Source organism: Lepus europaeus, chromosome 1 (assembly GCF_033115175.1).
Source record: "Lepus europaeus isolate LE1 chromosome 1, mLepTim1.pri, whole genome shotgun sequence".
Lineage (NCBI taxonomy): Eukaryota > Metazoa > Chordata > Mammalia > Lagomorpha > Leporidae > Lepus > Lepus europaeus.
In genome coordinates this window covers 51,241,158-51,248,544 of record NC_084827.1, presented here as the reverse complement: position 1 = coordinate 51,248,544, position 7,387 = coordinate 51,241,158, and the positions used below count along the sequence as shown (strand labels likewise).

Genomic DNA, 7,387 nt, shown 5'->3' with positions numbered 1-7,387 from the left:
TATAATAGGTTTCAAGGCACAGGGATTGATTGCACAGGAAGCATTCATGGGGGAGGAGAGTGATCCTGAATTCTGAGGTTGAGAATGGTGTTAGGCACAGGGTTATATGACAGATAGTAGTGTGTAACATTCAAGTGACCTTAAGACATGCTAGAGCATCCCAGATGAAATCAGGCTCAAGGCAATCTGAATTCTCAACAACTTGGTGTTGTTGGATTCGCAACAACAGCAATAAAACTAGTCAGTATTAGATGGAGATAACCTTTTTCATAATGGTTTGAAGGTCTAGAGAAAATCAACAAGTTGACAAGGAATATCACTAGAATTGAAAGTAGGGGCAGTCCCAAGCACAGTATCAGGAGTAACTTGAGCATTGGATCAACTGAATCCAGAACTCCAATTTGATGAAAGCACCAGGGAAAATACAGTATGATATGTAAGAGTACATTGGTCTCTAATTTGTATGTCAGGCAGGTGGCTCTAGCCAATGAAGATTGATCCACATGTGAATATGGGAGATATAGTCTCCATGTGAATATTGGAAGATAACTCCAATATCCCCTGGAAGGCACCAGTAACAGAATCCAGTTCAACTGAAGATGTTTTATTAGGAGGGAGGCAGTAGCTAGTGTTTTCTTTTTTTTCAAATCAGGACTTCATGTCTCGAGGCGGACTGGGACCCTTTTTGAAATTGTAAAATTGAGATAAAACTATGCCAAATTAGTGTCCAGCAAAATAATTTCTGGGTAATCTTGTTTCCATGATTTGTTGATTTGAGAGTCACTTTATGTAGATAGCTGACATTCACTTGAACTGCATTTGAATTGATCATATTATCCGGCTGGCTTCAACTGTTTTGGAATGGAGCAGTAAGCAGAATCAGTATTAATTTGCTTTGTTAGGAAATGCATTACCTTGACAACCTTGGTATTAAATTAGTCTCTCTTGTCTCTCTCTTTCTGCCTGTCTTGATAGCACAAAACCTTGTTTATGAAGAACATTTTCAGTTTCTCTTTAAGGACATCTTAAATGGACGACTTTGTGTCAGCTGGTGCCTGGCTCTTCATCAGCTTCTTTCTAAATTTAATTTTCCTGTTTCCTCTCCTCGCTCCACTGAGCTCTTCCTTAATTATCAGATTACACTGTTCAGCATGATTCCTGGAATTGTTCGTTTTTGTCAACCAGAAAGAAAACAGACCATTGATATATGTAAGACTGTACCTTCTCATTTAATGATTCTCCAATTACTGTCCCAGTCAATCTCAGGAACTGCGTCTGAAATACGCAGCGAGCAAACTTCCCTCCTGTTCTGCTCCCTAATCTCTCTTGCACTTCTGTCTCAACTCATCAATTGTGAAGCAGCACTTTTGTGAAGCAGTCATATAATGCCACGTAAATATCAGATTCATGTGTTTGGCTTCCTCACCTGGTAAAGTTTTTTTCTCATGTTGTGTAGATTTTAGTGTACACACATTCTGCTCTTTGCCCCTGAGTCTGGCAAATGTTAATTTCACTCATCAGCTATGTAGGTATCAGGCTGCTGAGGGGGCTGGAAAGTGCTTTGGCCCCAAACTGGCAACTCTTTCTCAGGGATGAATCCTGGGTGTGCGCTTTGTGTAGCTGCAGTGGGTCTGTGATCAGAAGGGACCCTGCATTTGATTAAATGCCATGCTATCGTGGTTTTGAAATCCCTAGCAATTTTACATCGGAACTTTTATCTTGTAAGTGACATTTAATGGTGCTGTTGTGGAGTGGCCCATGGCTTTGGTTTGGTTCAAGTTCTTGTCTCCATCCAGAGGAAATTCAAGGATTGGACGTAGAGAAGGTAAACAGAAGAGCAAGGTTTATTTAAACTGAAAGTACACACTCAAGGAGCAGGTGCAGGCAAGCTTGAGAGAGGGAGTTACTATTAACAGGGTTCAAGCCATCCTTTTATGTGATCTGGGGGCATAAGGAGTGGTGCCTTGAGTGGGGCTTAATTGAATATTCAGATAGAATGGACTTTGGGGTGGGGCTTGAGTACCACCATTCTCCTTGCCCTTTGTTTACAAATCTCCAAAGTGACATGATGTCAGATGCTTGATGGGAGTGAGAGTGTTGGCTATGGTGATTTTATTATAATGACATTGTAATTAACTGAAGGTCATCCTGGAGCTACCGCCCCAGCAGCTGTGTTGAATATTTGTAGCCAGCACCAGTTCTTAGGCGGGGAAACCCTGGCAGCTGCGCTCTGCATGGAACGGGAAGTGGTTTGGGCTGTGCATGCAGGGTGTGGTACTGCAGTGCAGGTTTAGGGAATCCTCAGCCTCTCTTTGCTGGCTACCTCCCTGCCCACCTTGTAGAATGGATCATGTGTGTTAGCGGAGACAATAAGCACCAAAGCTAAGCCTACTTTTATGGACACTGCACGTCCATTTATCACTTGTGATGCCCCAGGGGCACAGGATTCTGGTAGACACGCAGTGTGTGGTTGTTGAATAAAGTTGAAAAGGTAAGCATGCTATAGCTACAACTGAATAAGCAGGAATGCTGGCAGTCCTGAGATGCTACACTTTCTATTTAAACCATGATTTCTTCAAGGATAAAAAGATTGTCACGGTGCTCTAGGACACAGCCAAGGAGACTTGTCGTATCCTTTCCTATTCATGTCAGCTCTCTGTGTTAGCCAACCATCTATGTTGAAAATAATGGGAAACAAGGAATGAGAAATAGTCCCTCCTTACTCACCAGTAAGCTTTAGGAGAGCTGTGGTACAATATGCACATATCAGGGAGTGAAATAAAGTACTTGAGAGAGTTTTGGGCAGTATTTCCACTGTTTTAAGAACAATACACATATGTATGTACAAGCTATAAATTATGAATTGAGTAATTTTGTTCATTCTGCATATGGGTTAAGTACTCTTATATATGTGTTTATAATAAAGATTTCACAACGCACAAGGGAATAGTAATAATAAAATAATCTAAACTTTTCTTTAATGACATTCAACAGTAAATAAAAATGTGACAAGTGGAAAGACCAGGGAGAGGGGAGGGTGTTTGACCTACTTAAGATGTCTGTATCCAAAATCAGAGTGCCCAGGTTCAGTTCTCAGCTCCATCTCACGAATCCAGCTTCCTGCTACAGTAGACCTGGGAGACAGTGGTGATGGGCTAAGTGATTGGTTCCTGCCATGCATGTGGGAGATCTGGAATGAATTCTCAGCTTCCAGCTTCAGTCCCAGCTGAGGAGCCATCGTGAGCATTTGGAAGGAGTGAACCAACAGGTGAGAGTTATTTCTATACATCTGTCAATCTACCTGTCTATCTGACTCTGGAAAAAAAAGACAATGAAGAAAGAAAAAAAGTTTATGTTTTAGCAACATTAGCAGCACTTTGTTCCTAGTGTTTGAATAAGAAGCCTGGTAATTTCATTTTATTCTAAACTCTGAACGTTTTATAGCCCATCCTGCAAAGTGTTTTCAGGATCACTTCTGTTTCCTTTATTTTTGATCATGATCACTGAGAAGTGTTTGCTATCTCTGAATGGGGCAAAATGAAATGGTTCCCTGTGTATACACCAGTATCAAGCTGTGTCGTGTGCATGGGTTCTCCCATCTATGGGGAGGGTGTGTATAGAAAATCCTTGTCTTTCTGGGATGCAGACAGGGTGGGCCTTGCTGCATCAGGAGGGACACAGATCTTGGCCTTTTCTTTCTCCTACGATTCTTGTTGATCCACAGTTGATGAAAGTCTCACAATACCTTGGTTTACAGAAGACTTTGTAAAAATAACAGAGGGAGATTTTTCACTCATTTAAAATGATGCATCAGTTTTAGGTAATCAGTAGCTAAGAACATGTTGTTATAGTTTTGTAGTTACTGATTCTACAATATCCGGGCCTTTTATAACTGGAAAGGGGGAGAAGGTAGGGGCACCAGGGCTGAAACCAAGAATCACAAACTTACCCCAGGTTTCTCATGTATTGAAAAGAACCCAATTACTTGAGCAATCACTGCTGCCTAATACAGGGTCTGTATTAGCGAAAATTGGAGTCAGGAGCCAGAACTAAGGACTGAACCCAGTTACTCCAGTGTAGGATGTGCTTGTCTTTAGCATTAAGCTAAATGCCTGATCCCATAGCATGGCTTTGAGATGTCAAGGCACTGAACTTACAACGTGCGTGTGCGTGCATGACAGAGAGGGGGAGGGAAGAGGAGAGAGAAAAGGAGAATGCTTTAGCCATAGTAGGAGATTGTGAATAGTCTTTTTCTGCCTCCCCACCTATGTAACTTCTGTACCGTAACTATGGGAAACTTCTGAGGATGATTTTCTTCATATGAAAGCCATAGAATATAGATTCTAACCTTTATAAAATATATATACTTATTTATTTGGAAGGCAGACAGAGAGATGTAGAAAAACAGATCATTCCTCTACTGGTTTACTTCCCAAATGCCTGCAACAGCTGGGGCTAGGCCAGACCAAAGCCAGAAGTCAGGGACTCCATCTGGGTCTCTCAAGTGGGTGGCAGGTACCCAACTACTTGTGCCAACATGTGCTGCCTCCCAGGCACATTAGTAGGAAGCTGTATTGCAAGCGGAGGATCCAGGTCTCAAACCAGCAGTCTAAATGTGATATGGGTGTGTCAAGCAGCAGCTTAACCCCCAGCAGTACACACCAACCTCCATTCTAACTCTTAAAATGTAATTTCTCCAAATTATAAAAAATCCGTACTAGAACTTTAGAAAATAGGAAAGAGTATGAGGATGAAGGTGTTGTGTTTTGTTTTTTTTTTGTTTTTTTTTTTTTTTTTTTTTTTGGCACCACACTGTTTATTCCAACCTTCAAAGAACATAAGGAGGTGATGACATCTGATGCCAAACCATTCCAGTAATAATCAAGCAACAGAAAAATAAGTTACAACAAAAAGAAAATTATTTAAAAAAACCCAACTATTTCACATTTCACAGCAGTGCTCTGGCAGCACTGGCAAGTATTTCTGGCCAACTGCTTCCAACAACAGGGATCTGAACAAAGCCCTGATCTTAGCGAAGGTGCCACCGCGTTTGCCCCCGGGAGTTTACATTCCAGTCCCAAGTCACTACACGTCACACTGCTCCACTCAGCGGATTTTGTAAACCTCATCTTCAGCAGTAGCTGCATTGTGCATGAGTACAATGAGAACGAACTGAAAACGCAACAGGGAGTGGCAGAAGAGTAAACCAAGCATCCTGTCAGGCATCGGAGTTCACTGCTGGCCAGGTCCTTCATGTGACCGGCTTCAAGAAAAGCTCTGATACTCATGTCTCAGCAAACCCAGCAGGCTCAAGTCAAAGGTTTTAAAGATGGTCTCCCCTTCTTGCCCTATTTTTTATTTATATATTTTTTGGTAAATGTTTCATATAAAACATGAAATCAAGTTCTACTTTATAAAAAAACTGAATATTTTTCATAGTAAATATATATATATATATATGTATCTTTAAATTTCTCTGTTTAAAAAGACATATAGTAACAATACTGCAGACGACTGGGCTTAGACCTCCCCCCCTCCCCCCAGATACATTAAGGCAAAGGCTCCTGGACAGGCACAGCCACCCTGGCTGTGGACTGGAGACCAAGGTGAACACATCTGCTCCTCGTGGGGTCAACAGAAGGGCTTTTCCTGCATGGTCACAGAGCCACCCTGCATCCTGAAGTAGACTCTCTCCGCCATGTTGATGAACAGGCCTGTGTCCACCACGCCTGGGATCATCTTGATAGCGGTGTTCACTTCACTCCATTTGTGTGCACGGTCAAACTTCCAGTCCAGGACAAAATTCCCATTATCTGTCACCACAGGACCTGAAGCTGAACCTCACCCCCAAACTTCCGGGTCACTGCTCGGCTCACTGGGACATAAGCCACTGGGATGACCTCGATGGGGATTTCCTTATGCCACTGATCTCTGAGATTCTCTGAATCTTTTCTGAAGTCAGCGACCACGATGAAGTGACTGGCATAGCCTGCCACGACCTTCTCCTGGGTCAAACAGCCTCCACCACCCTTGATAAGATTGAGATCAGCATCTACTTCATCAGCACCGTCGATGGCGTGGTCAATCTCTGGGTGTGGATCCAGGTCACTGAGGGTTAAGCCTAACTGCAGGATGAGCTGCTGGCCTGGAAGGAAGTGGGAATGCAGACAAGGTTCAGATTCTCCTGTTTCACTCTTTCAGCTATTCGCTGCACAGCACGGACAATTGTAGAACCATTTCCAATTCCCAGCACTTGGTTATTCCTCACGTGGTTCTCCACTGCGGCGCGACCCGCCAACTTCTTGGCTTCCTCGGCCTTGGACATCGCGGAGGGGGCCGGGCAGACGTTGTTTGTGTCCAGGCCGCTGGTGCTGGTGGTGCCGCTGGCACCGCCGGTCCCAAACAGTGCACTCTCTGGCGGCTGCACGTGGGAGCCCAAGAGGCCCCCAGGGATGAAGTTTTAAATATTACTAAACGTGTGTCACTCAGTTAATGTTGACCTTTTGGTATATTTCTGTTTTATCTTTTTTCCTCTTCTTCCTTCCCAGCTCTGTCTCTGTCTCCCATTTTTTATTCCCCTGCCTTTCCTCTTTACATTTCTGTCTTCTCTCTTACATCATAAATATAATTTCTTATATAAAATAGATATTTGTAAGTATTTCACATATATTTATTTCCTCCAGATAGAGCAGGGTTTCTACTTGATGTAGCTTTGTCACCTGCCTTTTTCCTTAACATTACATGAGCATTCCTCATGTCACACATTTGTCTCTGAAAATATTATTTTAAAGGTTGGATCAGAATAGCACCTGCATGGGTGTGCTATAACTTACAAAGCAGTCTCCTATAGTTGTTCATGAAGGTGAGTTACAAGTCAGTCTTCTACAGTTGCATATGCATATTTTCACATGCACTTTCCAAACCATTTAGAAAATGTCACAGAGACTAGTTGTCTCTAAGCAATGGACTAAGCAATGGCCAAAGTGGTCTTCCCTGCAGTTTTAAGATTTAGAATATAGTACAGTCTGTTCAATCAATTGTGTGGTGACTGAGAATTTAAAATGGCCAAAAATAGAACTGATTCAGTCAATTGGATATCCCTGAAGAGAAGCAGCTTCAATCATCACAAGATTAATCTGCAAGGTGTTAAAGTAAACCAATAAAGCAGAGACTTCAGACTCAGAACTTTGTGTCATTTAAAGTTTCAGCCCATTATCCTTTTCATGAAAGTGCCTCAGGCTTTGAAATTAATTGCGTATGGTTTAAGAAGATTTAAGATGAGGGCGATACACTCAGCAGAGAGCAAACTTGACCACTGCTATCTCACTTTAATTAATCTCTTTATTCTGTATCTTTCAGTTCACTCAACACCTGAAGCAAAAAGTAA

The 7,387-nt window shown here is 42.3% G+C and overlaps 1 pseudogene; it reads right to left on the bottom strand.

Annotated features, from left to right (window-relative positions):
* Positions 1 to 5,631: 5,631 nt before the first annotated feature.
* LOC133762596 (ribose-5-phosphate isomerase-like) lies at positions 5,632 to 6,460 on the bottom strand (annotated as a pseudogene).
* Positions 6,461 to 7,387: the final 927 nt, after the last annotated feature.